The 20,055-nt window shown below is 35.0% G+C and overlaps 1 protein-coding gene across 1 annotated transcript in view; it reads right to left on the reverse strand.

Annotated features, from left to right (window-relative positions):
* CCSER1 (coiled-coil serine rich protein 1) overlaps nucleotides 1-20,055 on the reverse strand; it is a 1,228,673-nt gene that overhangs the window by 333,887 nt on the left and 874,731 nt on the right. The window lies entirely within an intron of this gene.

Below are 20,055 nucleotides of genomic sequence, written 5' to 3' on the forward strand. Positions count from 1 at the left end.
TAAACAAGGGGATATGAAAGTTTTAGAAAATTAGAATTCTAATTATATTATCTTAGGCCATCTTAGAGTTGTGTTGACATTGTACTACTGTTAAGAAACAATTATGGGGACTGGCACTGTGGAATAGCCATCACCTGCAGGGTCAGTAACCCATATGCTTGCCAATTTGAGCCCTGGCTGCTCCACTTCCACTCCAGCTCTCTACTAATGTGCCTGGGAAAGCGACATAACACAGCCCAGGTGCTTGGTACCCCTGCATCCATGTGGGAGACCAGCAAGAAGCTCCTGGATCCTGGCTTCAGCCTGGCTCAGCTCATTGTGGCCATTTCAAGCATGAATCAGAGGATGGAAGACCTCTCTTTTACTCTTTCTCCCTATCTGCCCCTCTCTGTAACTTGCCTTTCACGTAAATAAAAATAATCTTTTTTTTTTTTAAAGAAACAATTACTTGTTTTAAAAAGCAAGTAATTTACAGAATGGTCAACTTTTGAAATGATGGCTAGCAATTAAAATAATAATTTGACCTCAGTCCCAACATCCTATAGTCACATACACTCACAAAAAGTATAATTTAGATGATTTAATCATTTTAGATACTGTAGATGATATTATTTTAAATAATGGCAACATAATTTTCATGAATACATCAATAATCTTGTATTGATTTTGCTGCTTGGTGGAATTTCTATTCAAATGCTCACAAGTAATGATTCAAGCTTATATTTACCATCCATAAGTATCAATCGGGGCTAATTAAGAGAAGTGCTAATTGTTCAGGAAATATATAGTTTATAAAATACTTGGCAACTTCTTGAAATTGGATAATATTCAAGTTGAATTTTAGGGGCCTAAATTATCAAGAAATGACTAGTAGTTTTGAGCTTTGATATTTTTAAATTCTTCATTTAAGTGTCCAATTGAAACAGTAAAATATCATCTCAGAATCCCTCTTGGAGCCTAGATTTGTCCAATGTGTGTCCTTGATCTTCCATCTTGGGTGACAGGATAGTCACTTGCTCATTAATCAAACCAAGCAGCACAGAGAACTTACAAGGTTAAAGAGCCTTAAAATAGACCACTCCTTTTGTACGCAGTGTGCTATCTTTATATGATCAAAACATAATGATAATCAGACTGGATTTCCACTGCCAGCATTTCAGACCTTATTTCAAGTGTAAATTCTTCAGCCACGTTTTAAATTTACAGGTAGTACAAACTGAATGAAAACTGAGACTATAAACTGAGTAGGATTTATTGTTAGATCCCTTAACTACCAAAAAGGGAAACAGAAACGAAATGAATAAAGGAAACATAAAAGGAATTTGTGAGATACTACCTTTATTTTCTCAACATCCTCATAGAAACTAGCAATAAAAACATAAAGGTCATGATGAATCGCATCTTCACAGCTCCCAAATAATGCTGCTGGATTTAAGCATTTCTATTTCTATTAAGGAAATAACCAGTGTGAAAATGTGCTGATAAAATTAAATGTGTGCTTTTCTTTGCTATTAACTCTAATGTTATTTACCAAAGTTACAGGCATAGTAAAAATTGACATTACATATTTTAGCAAACACTCTCAATACAAATTTTGATATCATTAATTTAAAACACTGCTAGTTTTATGAGGGATATTTAATTAAGGTCTCTGAAAACATAACATTCTGTTTGATGAACTTGACGTTTTCCTTTGTTTTAAGTGGATCTTATTGGAAGTTATTCTTCCGCATTTTTTTAAAGGTTTATTTTATTTATTTGAAAGACAGCTGCAGAGAGAGGTAGACACACACACGGAGAAAGAGACAGAGAGAGAGAGAGAGAGAGAGAGAGAGAGAGAGAGAGAGAGAGAGAGAGAGAGAGAGAGGTCTTCCATCTGCTGGTTTACTACCCAAATGTCCGCCAACGGCCAGAGCTGAGCCAATTCAAAGCCAGGGGCCAAAAAATTCTTCTACGCCTCCCATGTGTGTGCAGGGGCCCAAAGACTTGGGTCATCTTCCACTGTTTTCCCAGGCCATTAGCAGGGAGCTGAATTGGAAGCGGAGCAGCCGGGACAGGAATCAGCAAGCATATAGTATGCAGGCACTGCAGGGCGGGTCTTTAACCCGCTGTGCCACAGCATAGACCCATCTTCCACCATTCTTAATACACCACCTGCTAGTACTTCAGTAGGAAACAGAAAAGGTGCGAATGAACTCTGATGATACACTAAGAATATGAAATGTTCTATTGCCTGCAAGGAAAACAAAAATCCCTCTACATGCTTTCTATCATTTTAACTTATAATAGTAATCATAACTGACTATATTTCCTAGGGATTACCCAAGGCACGGCCGTAGGCAGTCGGTGCCTCCTAGCTAGTCATAAATGTCCTGTGTTCCTTTCATTGCTTAAATATTGCCCTAAGCCCTTTCCTTTTATTATATCCCTCTGAAATGAAGTGAACTCTATCCCAAAAGACACTTACCAAGAAGAAGGTTGACATTTGCAACAATAAGAAGCAGCACGCACAGTGCATTAATATAAGGGCCTGAAAGACTTGACACACATCTCTCTAATTATTTCAGAGTTTTCTTCTCTGGATGTGCATTCATTCATTATCAATAGAAATTAAAGTGTTTTAAATGTCAGCACTCATTTTCACTGCAGAGGCAGGGAAAGGGAATTACTACTCAGTATAGTCTAGTAAGTCTTTTTTTCTCTTTTTTTCACATAGGGAAAGGTACATAATTTCTTTAAATTTATTTTTCTCATATGACACAGATATATTGATTAAAACAAAATACATAGTTTTTACGGAAAAAGGACAGAGGATAAAAGGATTCCTCCCAAAATTATTTAAAAAAAAGAACCAAGAGATTAATAATTTTCTTTTTTTTTCTTTTTTTAACTTTTATTTAGTAAATATAAATTTCCAAAGTAGAGTTTATAGATTACAGTGGCTCCCCCCCCCCATAACTTCCCTCCCACTTGCACCCCTCCCATCTCCCGCTCCCTCTCCCATTCCATTCACATCAAGATTCATTTTCAATTATCTTTATATACAGAAGATCAGTTTAGCATACATTAAGTAAATATTTCATCAGTTTGCACAAACACACAGAACATAAAGTGTAAAATACTGTTTAAGTACTAGTTATAGCATTAATTCACATTGGACAACACATTAAGGACAGAGATCCCACATGAGGAATAAGTACAGAGTGACTCCTGTTGTTGACTTAACAATTTGACAATCTTGTTATGGTGTCAGTAATCTCCCTAGGTTCTAGTCATGAGTTGCCAACGCTATGGAAGCATTTTGAGTTCGCTGACTTCAATCTTATTCAGACAAGGTCATAGTCAAAGTGGAAGTTCTCTCCTCCCTTCAGAAAAAGGAACCTCCTTCTTTGATGGCCCCGTTCTTTCCACTGGGATCTCACTCGCAGAGATTTATTTTTTTTTTTTTTTTTTTTTTTTTTTGCCAGAGTGCCAGAGTTTCTTGGCTTTCCATGCCTAAAGGAGGCTCTGCAGCCAGATCCGAATGCCATAAGGGCTGATTCTGAGGCCAGAGTGCTGTTTAGGACATTTGCCATTCTATGAGTCTGCTGTGTATCCCACTTCCCATGTTGGATCATTCTCTCCCTTTTTTTATTCTATCAGTTAGTATTAGCAGACACTTGTCTTGTTTGTGTGATCCCTTTGACCCTTAGACCTATCAGTGTGATCAATTGTGAACTGAAATTGATCACTTGGACTAGTGAGATGGCATTGGTACATGCCACCTTGATGGGACTGTATTGGAATCCCCTGGCACATTTCTAACTCCACCATTTGGGGCAAGTCCAACTGAGCATGTCACAGTTGACATCTATGAAAACCTAACAAATCCCCAATCATGACAGAATTTTAAAAACCTTCACTTGGTCTTCAGGTTGGCTACAAAATTGCCTTTACTCCTCTAAAACTACCAGCTATTTTTCCCATATATCCATCAAGCTTGCTGTTAGGTAAACTATGAAGGGGAAATATATATAGATTGTGAGGTGTGGAAGTAAGTCTGTGTATAGAAAGAACAGTAACTATCAATTATCGGGAATCAGGCATGCAAAATATTTAGAAGGATGACAGAGATATGAAAGAGGAAATAGCCCATGGTATTAACAAAGATATTGCATCAAAACATGATTCCACAACCAAAGAATACAGCTTTCCTGAGGTCTGACCATGCAACAAAATATATTCAATAAGTGCCAAATGAGATGTAAGTGATTGAACTGAGTGTCTTTTGCAAGCCTCCTTACTCTTTCTTGCATTGTCACAAAGGAATACATCTTCTTCAATATTTAAGGTGGTTTCTTAGCACAAGGTTCTTTGTGAAATTATCTGAATGTTAATCCATTTTATGCATCTACTTATTTTCCACACATTTGTCAGTGTTTTCAATATATTCTGAAACACTTAATTTCGTTTTGCTCATTGTTTTCATGTGCCTACTTTAACTGTTTACATAATACTGGACTGGTTCTTCTGATAAGATTAATACTTTAAATAATCATTATTACCAAAATACACAGGTATATGGGAAATAACGCATTGAAAAGAAGTGAACAGACTAATCAGATGGGAGCATGACTTTCAGGATCACATCTCTACAGAGGAACTATGGCATTTTAATTAACCCAGTGAGTAGATTAAGTTGTGTTCCTGTATGATCTGGAATGATGAAGTGAATGTTATATATTTTTATTATCAATTTGAAATGTAGGCGTAATGTTTGTTAGGAACATATGCTATCAAAAAGTTAATTTTCTGATACTTACGTGATGAACTTCAAGTACCTGGAAAATACCCCTAATTTACCAGCACTTCAGAATTGTGTTAGTGGAGTAATCTTTTTGTATATATCACTATCTAAAAGCTGATGATTATAGAAATCATAGATTATTTAATCACTTAATTTCAATTCAGTTGTTGACTTTGAGTTTTCAATAATAAATTCAAATTCTGGTTTATTTTTACTGAAAAACATCCAAAATTAATCCCAATTTTAATGATTGTTTTTAAGACCAACATAAAATTTTAGTATCTGAAAAGTGAAATTACTATTTCATTTCTCTCATGGGTTAAGAACTGAATTAAGTGCTATTGAAAATGCTAGTGATATCTCTTTTCTAGGTTTAGTAAAAACAATATCATGAAAAAATCAGTTCATATTCAGTAAAAGCTAACTGTGGCTTAAGATATTTTCACCAAAGAGCAGTAAGAAAAACAAACATAGAAAAAGAATATTAAAAATAATAGATAATCATACACTTTTAAATATATTATTTTTATAATATTTCAGTAATTTTTTTGAGTCAGATATTCTTCTTCCTATTTGTAATCACATTTTATTTTCTGTAGTCACAACATGTGTATAGAGATTAAATTACTCAAGAACTGTTTTGAGTATTTTCCAAATATAACCATGGTAATATAAAATTTTAAAACTCCATTCTGCTTTATAAAACATAGATCTCAAAATTGTAGTGTGAACATGTTTCATAGGACAAACATGCATGACTATGGTTTCAAAAACAAATAATAAATTAACTGTTAAGCATGAGACAACAGATAACTCTTTTTAGAAAATGCTCTATTGACTAAAGGACATGCTAGTTTGGAATGATATTAGAAAAACAAGATAAAGCCACTCACTATTAACCAAATAACCTACACCTTTAAAATATTAAAAAGTAAAATGATTACAAACTGCATATCTAATGTTAACTGGAATCAGATTTATTGACTATATAAGCAATTATTCTTTTCCGGTTATTAATTAAAATGATAAAAATATAGGAAAAAAACTGACACACACACACACATGAAAGAGAGAGGAGAGAGAGAGAGAGAAAGAGAGAGAGAGAGAGAGCACGTAGACCTTCTTCTTTATGGTTCTTTCATAATAAAAAATAATTAGTGTTCTCCTGAGGAAGACATTATATAAATGCAATTCAAATGTGCTCTAGAAAAATTACCAGACACTTTAGCTCAACCTTCATTAGTTTTTCATCCTGATGGTTTGTTAAGAGTCAGCAGGTAGCTTATTTATGGTTTTGGTACATGGTAGTGTAATTATTTCCCTGTTTCTTTCATTTGTCCATATTTAAAAAAAAAAGTCTGTATTGGAAAAAAGCAATATTCTTGTGAAATGGATGACACTGGAGGGGACTGCAAGTTGTCATCTTATTTTGACAAACAACAGAGATTTTTCAAAATATATCATCATGTTTATATGTTACACATTAAAATATAAAGAATGCAAAAATGTATCTCTAATATCAAGAAGATTCTATTGAATTAGGAGAAGTTTTCCAGAACTTACATATTGAATAAATGTTTTCCAACTTCAATGCATATTATCACTAATTTCTAAAACATTTAAATTTTTAGTTAAATTATCCCAGATTTTCTACCTTCATTTTATGATATGAGCTTTCAAAGTTTTCAGGGGCTGGCATTGTGTAGCAGCTGGTTAAGCCACCACCAAACACCACCATCATCTGATATGAGCACCAGTTCAAGTCCCAGCTGCTCTACTTCTGATCCAGCTCCCTGGTAATGTGCTTAGGGAAGCAGTGGAGAAAGGGGACCTGCATCCACATGGAAGACCTGTTTAGAGTTCCAGGCTCCTAGCTTTGGCCTCACTGAGCCCGGGTAGATGTGGCAATTTGGAGAGTGAACCAGCGGATGAAAGATCTCTCACTTTCTCTATAACTCTGTCTTTCAAATAAATAATCTTAAAAACAACAATTTCTGCTATCTAATATTTAACACTGTTTCAAGATACATCAAACCTCATCTTGGCTTACAAAGTAGAAATGTGTTAGCAAATTTAAACTTAGCTAAAGCACTGTGTTGGAAATGTGTTCTAAGGTAATAGGGAAGAAAATGTGGACCAGTTATCTTAGGGAACTCAATGGCCTCTAAATTTACAGTTTGTGTGCTTACTTTGTAATATAACTTTCAAGCAATATATATTTAGGGAAATCAATAATTTGAAATTTTACTGTCGGTAGATAAAGCAAAGTGAATAAACTTGTATTTAAAATATGGCAGTAGACTATAAAAATTTATGTGTAGAACATCATGATTAAAATTAACCACTTCTGACCCATAACAAGCAGAAAATGAAGCACTTTATTCTTATACTGTATGGTTCTAGCAAAATAAGCATTCTAAAATAGTTGCTGTCAGAATGTTCAGTGGAATTTATGGAGGCAAGTTTCTGAACATTAGGCATAGCTACTTTAATTGCCTTTTTTCTAGGCTATACAAATCTTCAAGCTGCAAATTTGACCATATACCCATACCCTCATAGAGTTATCACATGTATTTCAGGATATTTTCAGATATTCCAATTCATTTGCTGCTTTGAAAGCCACTATGAACTAGGAAGTGCTTTTCCCAGTTGATAGGTGATGAAGCTGAAGTGGTGAATAGATAAATGACTTGGGAGAAGGTGCATGTGATATGGTTAGTAGAAAAGGTGAATTTGAAAATGAAGATATTCAGGCTATGCTAAACTGAGGTAAGCTGAGTAAGTGTTTCAAATTTTTTTTTTCATATTTAATGAGTCTCAAGCTTTAATTACAGGGATTAAAATTTAATTTTTATACTCATATAATTTTGAGCCGGATTAAAAAGGTTTTCAAAAGTTTTCTTCTGGCCGGCGCCGCAGCTCAGTAGGCTAATCCTCTGCCTTGCGGCACCGGCACACGGGTTCTAGTCCTGGTCAGGACACCGATCCTGTCCCGGTTGCCCCTCTTCCAGGCCAGCTCTCTGCTGTGGCCAGGGAGTGCAGTGGAGGATGGCCCAAGTGCTTGGGCCCTGCACCCCATGGGAGACCAGGATAAGCACCTGGCTCCTGCCATTGGAACAGCGTGGTACGCCGGCCGCAGCGCGCCTACCGCGGCGGCCATTGGACGGTGAACCAAGGCAAAAAGGAAGACCTTTCTCTCTGTCTCCCTCTACTGTCCACTCTGCCTGTCCAAAAAAAAAAAGTTTTCTTCTATAATATTGTCCTAATAAAGCATACAGATGCCATAAGTGTGGCTAGGTACTCAAAAAAAATAATCTCTCAGATTTTTTTTATAATTTAAAATTTAGGTCATTCAGTAGGAATGGAACACAAATGTGGCTTTAGGTTATGTTAATTAGAAATATGAATCCATATCTCAAATAAGTTATAAAATTATAATCACTTTCTATATTTTCTGGTCAGACTGCATTCATTCATTCTACATATATTTATTGAGTACTTAACAATCTGTAAGCACTGTTTTATACGAATACCATGTTCAACTATAGATACTCACTTAAATAAGAAATTATACCATACTTTGAGTGCCTACCAGGTTCTACACATTCTCAAGGCTAATAAATTTATTTTAAGATAATGATAATTGTTAAAATTTATTGAAAACTTATTTTACACAAAAGACCTTAAGAACATTATTTTAAACATATAACAGACTTACTGGGAAGATTTATTTTTATCCCTGTTTTCCAAGAAGGAATCTGAGACAAAAAGACATCACATGTTTCCTCAAGGTTCAGAGCCACAAACCCTAAGCTGATATTCTGAGTGAAATAATTTATCCACAGACTCACTTTCTTAACCACCATATTGTATCTAACATTTTTTCCCTCCTTATAATAGAATCTACTTTGAGACCACTGTTACCTTCATTTTACAACTCAGGAAACTGAAATTTAGGGAAGAGTTTAAATGACTTGCCTAAAATCAGACATACCTGTTCTGTTCTTAAATCTACTATGTACACCTATTTTCATCTGCATTAATTGGAAGCAAGATAAACACACCTTTGGAGAATCATTACAAAGAAATGGGCATATATACTTCAAGCTAGATACTTCCTGTTTAATAATTTTAAAAATCAACAAAATCATCAATGGATTACATCACAATAACTTCATTGAATGCCCTGGATCATCTGGTTTAAGGTTGTTTAATATTTGAAATAAATGAGGACAATACAATTTTCAATCTTGATAGCTTTTAAAACTCTTACTCTTACCTTGTATACCTTACTTCATTTTCAAGAAATTTACATGAAGCAGCATTATTTGTGGAATAATGGAAACATAAAATTCAAAAGCTTGCTCAATTTCACATCATTAGTAAGTTGGAGATATGGAATGTAAACTAAAGGCTTTATGAATACAAAACTGAAATTTTTACATGATGTCATACTGAAAACTAAGGTATTCAGAAAAAAGTTAGTGAGATAATGCGAATATTTAAAATTATGTCCATAAGAGTAGTGGTTTAAAGAAACAAATTGTTCTAAACATGAAAAAACAGGTTCTATAAAACTGTAAACGAATATATTACCAGTTGTAAAATAGATTTAAAATTTATATTATCCTAACGAGGCAGGACAAACATGAACAGCTAGAAGGAGAAAGTATTAAATTTTAAATTAACATAGGACTGTCACTATAATCCAAGTTATTCTCTAGGATATTTGGGTAGAGAGCTGGTAACTAGTTGAATGTGATAGAAAGATTGTGTAAGTAACTACTGTAGCCAAACAATACAGAATGCTGGCTTTCAAGCAGGGCCATATTTTTTCAATCATCAGGAAAATTACAACATAAAATACTCACACCTAGTACTATACTACCTCCAAGAATTCTCATGGTCTAGGTATGTGGATTGTTTTTAATCAAGTAAGAAGCTTCTACCCATCAAAGGAAACAGTTAATAAAGAGACAACTGACAGAATGGGAAAGAATATTTGCAAATAAAACATCCAGTAAATTATTAATATCCAGAATATATAAAGAGTTCAGGACTCAATAACAACAAAGCAAACAATCCAATTATGAAAAGAGCAAAGTATAAGTGTATATATACACACACACACAAATATACACACATATATAGAGAGAGACATTTTTCGAAGGAAGACATAGAAATGGACAACAGACACATGAAAAATACTCAGGATCACTAGCCATCAGGGAAATGCAAAGAAAAGCCACAGTGAGTTATCATTTTCACTCCAGTCAGAATGACTATTATTCAAAAATCAAAAAATAAGAAATTCTGGTGAGGTTGTAGAGGAAAGAGTATACTAATATGTTGTTGACGAGAATACAAATTGGCTACACCATTATAGAAAACAGTATGGTAACACATCAGAAAACTAAAAATAGATTTACCATATGATCCAGCTAACTCACTCCTGGGAATATATCCAAAAGAAGTAAAATCAGCATATGAGAATGACACCTGCACTCCCATGTTTAAGCTGCTCAACTCATAAGAGCAAAGTTATAGAATCATCCTATATACACATCAGCCAATGAATGGATAAAGAGAATGTAGTATATGTATACACAATAGAATATTACTTAGACATAAAAAAATGAAATCCTGACACTTTGAACAAAATGGATGGAACTGAAGATCATTATGCTAAGTGACATAAGACAAACCCACAAAGACAAAGGTCACATTTTTTTTTCTTATTTGTGAAAGTTAATATATAGAGAGTATTAAAATTGTGTGGGTATCATATCATTTGGTATATGGTTATAAATATTGCTTCATTAATCATTGCATGTACATGACAATATACCCGTCATGCTCCAGGTTATGATCGTTATCATGCCCTCCTCGCTTTGTGATTTTAATATCTGTTTTCATTAAAAGCAGTATGTATGTTTGGATGTGATGTCTACATAAGAAGTGAATGAGACATAATGTAAAAAGTGTTAAATTACAAAGCTAGCAAAAAATAAACTTACAAAAAAACTTCTCAGGTATCAGGTTTTAATATAACCATAGAACTAAAAATCCTATAAACTGGCTTCACTCTTGAGAATCATTTGTCATAAGGATCGCTCATATTGTTCATAATCATGAACAATAAGTTTTTAATGTTTTATGACAAGAAAACATATAGTATAAAAGTTTAGAGCACATATTTCAAATTAGAGTAGGCTTCTTTCTTAGTCAACCAATCTCTTCCATGTTGTTTTATCTATGTAGTGGGATACTAGCCACCCTCCCCCTTGCTCTGGTTATTAGTGGTTATTAAGAGCAGATGTTGGGTTTAGTGGTTGACTCCCACAGGCCAAATTGGCATACCTGTCCTCCATTCCCAGTTTTAGCTTCTGACTGCAGATTCCTGCTAATGCAGACCCTGGAAGGCTCAAGTAACTGAATTCCATCCATCCACATGGAAGGCTTAGAATGTGATCCAGACTCCTAGCTTTGGCTCTAGTCCTGGGGAGTGAGTCTGCAAATTGGAGCTTTCTCTCTCTCTCGCTGCCTGTCTCCTTCTCTGTGGATCTTAAATAAATATTTTTAAATAAATAAATAAATAGTCATTTGGTTGTCTGATTAATTCCAATGAGAAAGAAAATACCACAGAGCACTTGTTTTCTCAAAGCCTATGTATAGAGGTATATGTATATACTGGAATAATGAGGAGTGAGGAGAACAATGTGATAGGATGTTGAATACTTATTGATTTCTTTTCTGCTTGAATTTCTGTTGCTTATTTTTCACACACAAGCTTACACAGTGTGCTATTATCTTCAAAGTGAAAAATGTAAGCTTACCAAGGTAAGTAAAAGTAATAGTTTATAGGATCTGAGGTCATAAGGACTCAGCTGTTTATCTACAGCAACCCTAGCAGTTAGTTTTCTCATGAATTAGATTTTGAAGTCTGTGCCTCTGTGAATCTAACAGAAAATAATACACATGAAAGTTTAACCACATTTGCACATTCTGCTACACTTGTTCTTTGTTTTTAATCTTTTTACAACTGCTTCCTATTGCTAAAATTTCTTCCTATTGCTAAAATTCCTATTTTCTTTTGGAAGATTATCAATGACTTGATCATGTTTGTGTGAACTAATAATTTCATGACTACCACAGCTTGTTTTATGACTATAAGGAAAACAAATGGCAGAACAGAAGCTCACATGATGTTTTAAGAATATATCTAATTTCATATAATCTACTTAATTAAGACAAAATTATGAAACCAATGTTTTTGTTTGAACAAAATGAATACAGTATTTAATTTACTCAATCCTTGAATGTGTACATTTAAGGTAAAACTTATATAGAATACTTCAATGATGTTTTTAAATCTTGTTCCCAATTAGACTATTTTTAACATACCATTTTGTTTTGTCAGTTACCTTTATCTATTTATTTACTTATTTAAAGATTTATTTATTTATCTGAAAGTCAGAGTTATACAGAGAGAGGAGAAGAGGAGAGGCAGAGAGAGAGAGAGAGAGAGAGAGAGAGAGAGAGAGAGAGAGAGAGAGAGAGGTCTTCCATCCAAGGTACCAAGGTACATTCCCCAGATGGCCACAAGGGCTGGAGCTGCACTGATCCGAAGCCAGGAGCCAGGAGCCTCTTCCGGGTCTCCCACGCAGGTGCAAGTACTTGGATCATCTTCCACTGCTATCCCAGGCCATAGCAGAGAGCTGGATTGGAAGAGGAACAGCTGCGGCTAGAAACGGCGCTCATATGGGATGCCAGCGCTTCTGGCCAGGGCGTTAACCCGCTGTGCCACAGTGCTGGCCCCTATTTATTTTTTTAAAAAAATGTTTTTTTTCTGGGGCCAGAATTGTGGTGTAGCAGGTAAAGTCGCCACCTGTGACACCAGCATCCCACATGTACACTGGTTTGTGTCCCAGCTGCTCCACTCCTGATCTGGCTCCTTGCTAATGGCCTGGGGAAAAAAGCAGAAGTTAGCTCAAATGTCCGGGCCTCTGCCACTCACATGGGAGACTTGGATGAACCTCCTGGCCCCTGACATTGGCCTGGTCCAGCCCAGTTGTTGTGGCCATTTGAGTAGTGAACTAGTGAAAGAAAGTCCTCTCTCTCTTTCTCCCTCTCTGTCTGTAACTTTGAAAATAAATAAGAAGAAATCTTTTTTTAAAAAGCCTATTCTTTATTTTCCCAAATCTTTCTTACTTAAAATATACAATTATTTTTATAACAAGTTTAATTCAGAGTTAATTCGTGTATTACCATTGGAATTTAAAACCACTTTAAGAAATAGCTCTCTCTGTTTCCTATTTCAAAGACATATGAAACATAGTATTAAGAGCATACAATTCTTATCCTGGCTCTACCTTCAATGTGTTTGTGGTGTTAGATAAGTTAAATTATACTGCCTCATTTTTTAACCTGTAAATTGGTGAAATTCTGAAGTAAGCAGTGCCCACTATTTAGTAAGACAATACAAATAAGCCTGGTGGATTTATTTTTGCATTAGTACAGGGCTTCATGTCTACTAAGTAGTCAGTGAATAAATCTGAGTACAGTAACTTCTATTCACAATGAATAATTTGTGCGAATTGGCTATCACAGATTCTGTCATCAGTAACCTAAACTTAAAACACAAAGCTCACAAGATTTTCACAGGACAGCTATGTCTGTCAGTCTAATGATGTAATAGAACAGAACAGTTTTTTTTTCAAAAAAGGAAGTGGTTGATAAATTTAAACTATCATTAAATATTGATATTAGTTCTAATTATCTAAAGCTGTATTTTCATGCTTTAGGTAAAAGAGAGTTGACTTCACTCACAAAGCATAGCACTGGGAAAAGATGAAGTCTATCCAGGGAGAATGTATTCCATACTATCTGGAAATATTGTCAACAAATTATATTTTAAGAATTGCATCCTACTGCAGCTTATTGTGCACAAAACACTAGTTATACAAAGTTTTTAAAGGGTTAATCTAAGTAATTTTTAGTATATTAGAGTTATTGTGCATAATCTACCTTTGATGTTTACATTGTGAGAAAATATATTTCTCAGATGATACTAAATGATAATAAATTCTAAAATAGTGAAAAGTACCAAGATTAATTAAATGATCACAGCATCTGCCAAGTATAGAAAGATTAAGTGATAATTGACATTCATATGGTTAAAAACATTCAGTGTTATGTCTCACTTTCCACTGAAATTCACACCTAATCCTTTCCTCTTTCATTTGGAAATGTTGCCTTACTAGAGTCATATCAATAATCATGATCAGCTTTGCAGTAAAAAATGCCTAAATACTAAAATAAATCTTTTCTTCTCACAAATATTTCTGAGTAAAGTTGTAGCTCAGTAAGGAAGACATGTTTCCATCTGGAAGTTAACACCAAATGTTTTACACCTGGTCTCTTGGCACTAGGTAGCTCATATAGAAGAAATGTATCATACATTTTTTTCACAATGGGGATTCAATTGTAAGGTCAGTCATTGTAATTCAGAACATGCTCAATGTTTTCTTTACTAATACCTAAACTTAAATTTAAGTACCCTGAGCAGTTATAACTCTAAAGTTTATTTTAATGATGTACCCTGGGTTCTTTTTATTCTTTATATATTTGGACAACATTTTTCACCTGTCTGTTTAATTTTAAGAGGTCCTTTGATCACTGTGTAATAGATATGCTTGGCTTCCTGCTTTGCAGAAGTCTATGTATGCTTGTGTATCCATATGTATATTAAAAGTTGCTGAATCTACATAATTCAAACAGAGAAGGCAAGTTGAACCAAGAACATTCAAATGTATCTGTAATACTGAGATCAGCTTGATGTTAAAAATACTTAGGAGTAATTTTCTTTTTCAAAAATCAAATACTTAGTTCTACTTAGCAAACTGCTGCATCAATGGATTACTTTGTGACACAACAAAATTTATTAGAATAAAATAACCACTAAAGTGAAATGAATGATTCCTTCTAATGCAACATTGTTAAGTAGATACCAATACCTCCTTTTTGCTGCATTTTCAGTAATAATGCTACTCCTCACTTCATCATAGATAAACCGTGTTAGTATTTGCAGACTTCAGTCATGCTTCTAGTCATGTTTGAACTTGGAAAACGTGGATAAAATTTCTCTCTTAAAATGTGTAAAAAGACTCAAATAATGAAATGTTTGATTTCTAGCATTTTAGAAAAATATCCTGATTGACTGTATAAAATATACGTAAAGAAAGAATAGATAAACTGAAAGGGAGTTTGTTTAGGCTAGAAAATACAGCATGGAAAGAGATGTCAAGTCCTCCAAGGGACATGATGTTATTCTCTTGCAACATACAATTGGAAAAAGCTACTTCCCATCAAAATCAAACAGTGATTCTTTTATGAACTAACAGCCCACAAAGCCACACTTTTTTTTCAAGTGTGGCTTTCTTTGTGCCACCTACACAGAGAAAAGATCATATAATTTAACTGCTTTCTTATTGTAACTAGCTATCTAATCTAAGGAATAAATCAGAATTTTTAATTTCTACATCAATTTCATGAAACCAACTCTTGTGAGTCTGCCCTTGAGTGATGGATTTACTCTGGGAATGCTAAAGTAGTTTACCATGTGTTTACACACTTCAGCTGTGACTATTCTCTCAATAATTAAAGTTAATAGACACCGATGTGGGTCTAATTTGCGAAGCATTGTTGGAAACACTTTTAACACATTTTACAATCATAAAAAGCTTGTAAGTTAAGCATTTATTACATTCTCTTTTTCAGATTAAGAAACAGTTTGAAAAATAAATGGCAAAGGCATGCATCAGATTCAGGCATTCTGGTCCCAGGAATTGTGTCCGTAACCTTCATGTGCCATAGCACTTACGGAGTACTTGTTAGCGTAACCATTAATATGCCACAATGCCAATCAATGTCAACATTAATAATACTTCTTATTTATCATTCTTCCTAACATTGTTTTTAAAAAATCTGATGAAACTACATATAGTTTTAGGTAAGCAGGAATTAAAGTACTCTTGTTATATTTTATATCACAGTAGCTGGTTTCTTTTTTCTTTATTTTATTTGAAAGGCACAGTTATAGAGAGAGAGAGGGAGAGACAGAGTGAAAGAGAGAGATTTTTCATCCCCGTTCACTCCCCAGTGGCTGCCATGGCAGTGGGGGACAGGAGCCCATGTGCTGAGCACACCTTCCACTGCTTTCCTAGGCAGATGAGCAGGGAGCTAGATGGAAAGTGCAGTAGCTAGAACTCGGGCTGGCATTCATATGGAATGACAGCAACACAGGCAGTGGCTTAACCTGCTGTGCCACAACTTCAGTCCATCTGGTTTCTAAAAATGTTAAAGAATACCATTTCTAATCAAATTTTGAAGTTATTAGAAACACATAAAACATTTTAAAATATTTTTAGAATAACTGGCATAATATTACAAAGTTGCAGAAAGTTCCAGAAAGTGAAAACTGGTATTTTCCCTCACCAATTTAAAATTGTGGTAGACATAACATAAAATTCAGAATCTTGACCCTTTTTGAGTGCACAATTTTGTGATGGTGAATATATTGATAGTGCATATATTCATAGTATATGAAACAGTCACCACCATCCATCTCCAGAACTCTCCTCTATCTTGTAAAACTGAAAACCTGTGTCCATTAAAGAATAACTCCGTATTCTCTTCTCTCTGTTCTCCCACAAGTCACTATTCTATTTCCTGACATTATAACTTTAATTATTCAAAGTAATTCAAGTTGGCTGGCGCCGTGGCTTAACAGGCTAATCCTCTGCATTGTGGCGCCAGCACACGGGGTTCTAGTCCCGGTTGGGGCGCCGGATTCTATCCTGGTTGCCCCTCTTCCAGGCCAGCTCTCTGCTATGGCCCGGGCAGTGGAGGATGGCCCAAGTGCTTGGGCCCTGCACCTGCATGGGAGACCAGGAGAAGCACCTGGCTCCTGGCTTCGGATCAGCGCGATGCACTGGCTGCAACGGCCATTGGAGGGTGAACCAACGGCAAAAAGGAAGACCTTTCTCTCTGTCTCTCTCTCTCACTATCCACTCTGCCTGTAAAAAAAAAAAGTACTTCAAGTAAGTGGAAACATATACAGCATGTGTTATTTTCTGAATGGCTCATTTCATTCAGCACTGAAGTCCACAACGTTTATCCTTGTTTCAGCATGTCCTGCGTATTTCAGCATGTTCAGGATGAAAGAATATCCTGTTCATTACCTGCAAGATGTAGTTGCTGGTGTTTTGTATTGTCTTCTGGGTCCTTACTCATCTTCTGTCTGGTTGTTTAATCTATTGTTCAGGTTCAGGTATTGAGGCTCCAGGTATCATCACAGATTCGCTATCTATTTCTGTCTTCAGTCAATTTTCTTTTACTATTTTGGTCGTCAATTATTAGGTAAATAGGGACCAGCACTGTGCATTGTGGGTGAAGCCACCATCTGCAACACTGACATCCTATATTGATGCTGGTTCTAGTCCTGGCAGCACCACTTCTGATCCAGCTCCCTGCTGATGCACCTGAGGAAGCACTGGAGGACAGTTCAAGTCCTTGGGCCCCTGAACCCACTTGGGAGACCTGGAAGAAGCTCCAGGCTTCTGGCTTCAAATCAGCCCAGCTCCAGCAGTTGAGGCCTTTTGGGGAGTAGACCAGCAGATGGAAGACCTGTCTCTTTGTCTCTCCCTCTCTCTCTTTCCCTTTATCTCTCTCTAATTCTGCCTTTCAAATAGATAAATAAATCTTTAAAAAAAAGAGATTACTAGGTAAATAAATATTAATATTTGGTATTTCTTGCTGATGTCAATATTTTATTACAAAACAACGTTCTTTATATCTTGAAAATTTTTATTTCAAAGTCTATTTTGTCTGTTATTAGTACAGCCACCTCTGTTCTATTTGGTCAACTCTGCCAATCTCTGCAATTTGATTAAATAATTTAATCCATTTATATTTAAAGTAATTACTGGAAAGAGAAAACTTATTCATTCATTTTGCTATTTGCATATTTTCTACATTGTGTATCACTTTTTTGGCTGTGATTTCTTGCCTTACTGTCAAGTTGACTTTATAGGTCTTTGTAATAAAAATTCCTTTCTGCTTTCATTTTGTGCATATTTTGTCATCATTTTATTTGTGGTTACATCTTACATCCTAAAGTTACAGCATTCTAAGTTGATTTATACCTGCTTAATATCAAAACACAAAAATTCTACTATGTTACATTTCTATCTCTTCTACGCTGGTCTTGAAATCCAGATATTACACATTCATGCATTTTATAAGCACCAAAAAATAAATGATCAATTCTTTTTAAATTCATTACTCTCTTAAGTTATGTAGAAATTAAATGTGGAGTTATAGGGGCAGCACTGTGGAATAGTGGGTTAAGCTACCACCTGCAATGTCAGCAACTCATATGAGCACTGTTTTGAGTTCGGGCTGCTCCAGTTCTAATCCAGATCCCTGCTAATGTTTCTGGTAAAGCACCAGATGATGGTCCAACTGGTTGGGGCACTGTACCCACATGGGAGACGAGGACAGAAATCCAGGTTCCTGACTTTGACCTTGCCCAGCTCTGGCTGTTGCAGTCATTTTGGGAATGTACCAGTGTATAGAAGATTCTCTCTCTCTCCCTCTCTCTCTCTCTCTCTCTTTCTCTATTTACCTCTGTCTTTTAAATAAACACTTTCTTTCAAATAAACAAAAACTTTTTAAAAAAATCTTTTAAAATGTTACTAAAAATGTGAAGTTATAAACCAAAGTTACAATAATAATAAATTATATATCAATACTTTTTAATATATCAATCTATTAAATCATATAGAAAACAAAAAGTATAGATAAAATCTTATAACAATACTGGGGTTTGTAATTACCCATGTATCTTTCTTTCATTATTTAAATATGAATTTCTTCAAACAACTCGATGTTACTGTTTCATGTTCTTTTATTTCACTCTGCAAGACTCTTTTGATAATTTCTTATAGAGTAGGCTTAGTACTTATGAATTCCTTCAGGTTCTGCCTGGGAATATCTCAATTTTTCCCTCATTTTGAAGGAGAGTTTTGACAGATACTGCATCCTCGTATGACAGTTTATTTTTCTTTTACCTCTTTGAATATACTGACTCTAAGCCTTTCATTTCCAAAGATTCTACTAAAAGTCTTACAATCTGATTGAGATTCCTTCATAGGTGATGATTCGCTCTTCTCTTGCTGCTTTCAAGATTATCTCCTTGTTTTCAACTTTCAAAAGTTGTATTACAGTGTGCGTCTCTTTGAGTTCAATTGAGCATCTTAGATGTTTATATTCCTTTCCTTTATCAAATTTCAGAATTTTTCAAGCATTATTTCCTTAAATATTTTTTCTGTTTCATTTTTTTTCTTTCTGTGACTCCCTTAAATTATATTGGGCAACATGATAGCATTCCATATGTGCCTTAGTCTCTGTTCCATTTTTCTCAATTTTTTAAATTTATTTTTAAGGAATACAAATTTCATAAGCATAGCTTGAGGAACATAGTTATTCTTCCCACCATACCTGCTGTACTTCAGACTCAATAATTCCATTCTGCTATCTTCAAGTTTACCAATTCTTTCTTTTTTCTTTTTTTATTGCAAAATATTTTTTATTTAGTAAATATAAATTTCCAAAGTACAGTTTATGGATTACAATGGCTTTCCCCGCCCATAATTTCCTTCCCACTCGCACCCCTCCCATCTCCCGCTCCCTCTCCCATTCCATTCACATCAAGATTCATTCTCAATTCTTTTTATATACAGAAGATCGATTTAGTATATATTAAGTAAAGATTTCATCAGTTTGAACCCACACAGAAACACAAAGTGTAAAATACTGTTTCAGTACTAGTTATAGCATTAATTCACACTGAACAACACATTAAAGAAAGAGATCCTACATGAGAGTAAGTGTACAGTGACTCCTGTTGTTGAATTAACAAATTGACACTCTTGTTTATGGTGTCAGTAATCTCCCTAGGCTCTAGTCATGAGTTGCCAAGGCTATGGAAGCCTTTTGAGTTCGCCCACTTTGATCTTATTCCAATTCTTTCTTTTTTCAAGACTTATTTATTTGAAAGTCAATGTTACAGAGAGAGAGAGAGAGAGAGAGAGAGAGAGAGAGAGAGAGATCTTCAATGTACTGGTTCAGTCCTCATAAGGTTGCAACAGCCAGCATTAGACCAGGCTGAAGCCAGGAACCAAGAGCTTCACCTGGATCTTCCACAC

Source organism: Lepus europaeus, chromosome 8, assembly GCF_033115175.1.
Source record: "Lepus europaeus isolate LE1 chromosome 8, mLepTim1.pri, whole genome shotgun sequence".
NCBI lineage: Eukaryota > Metazoa > Chordata > Mammalia > Lagomorpha > Leporidae > Lepus > Lepus europaeus.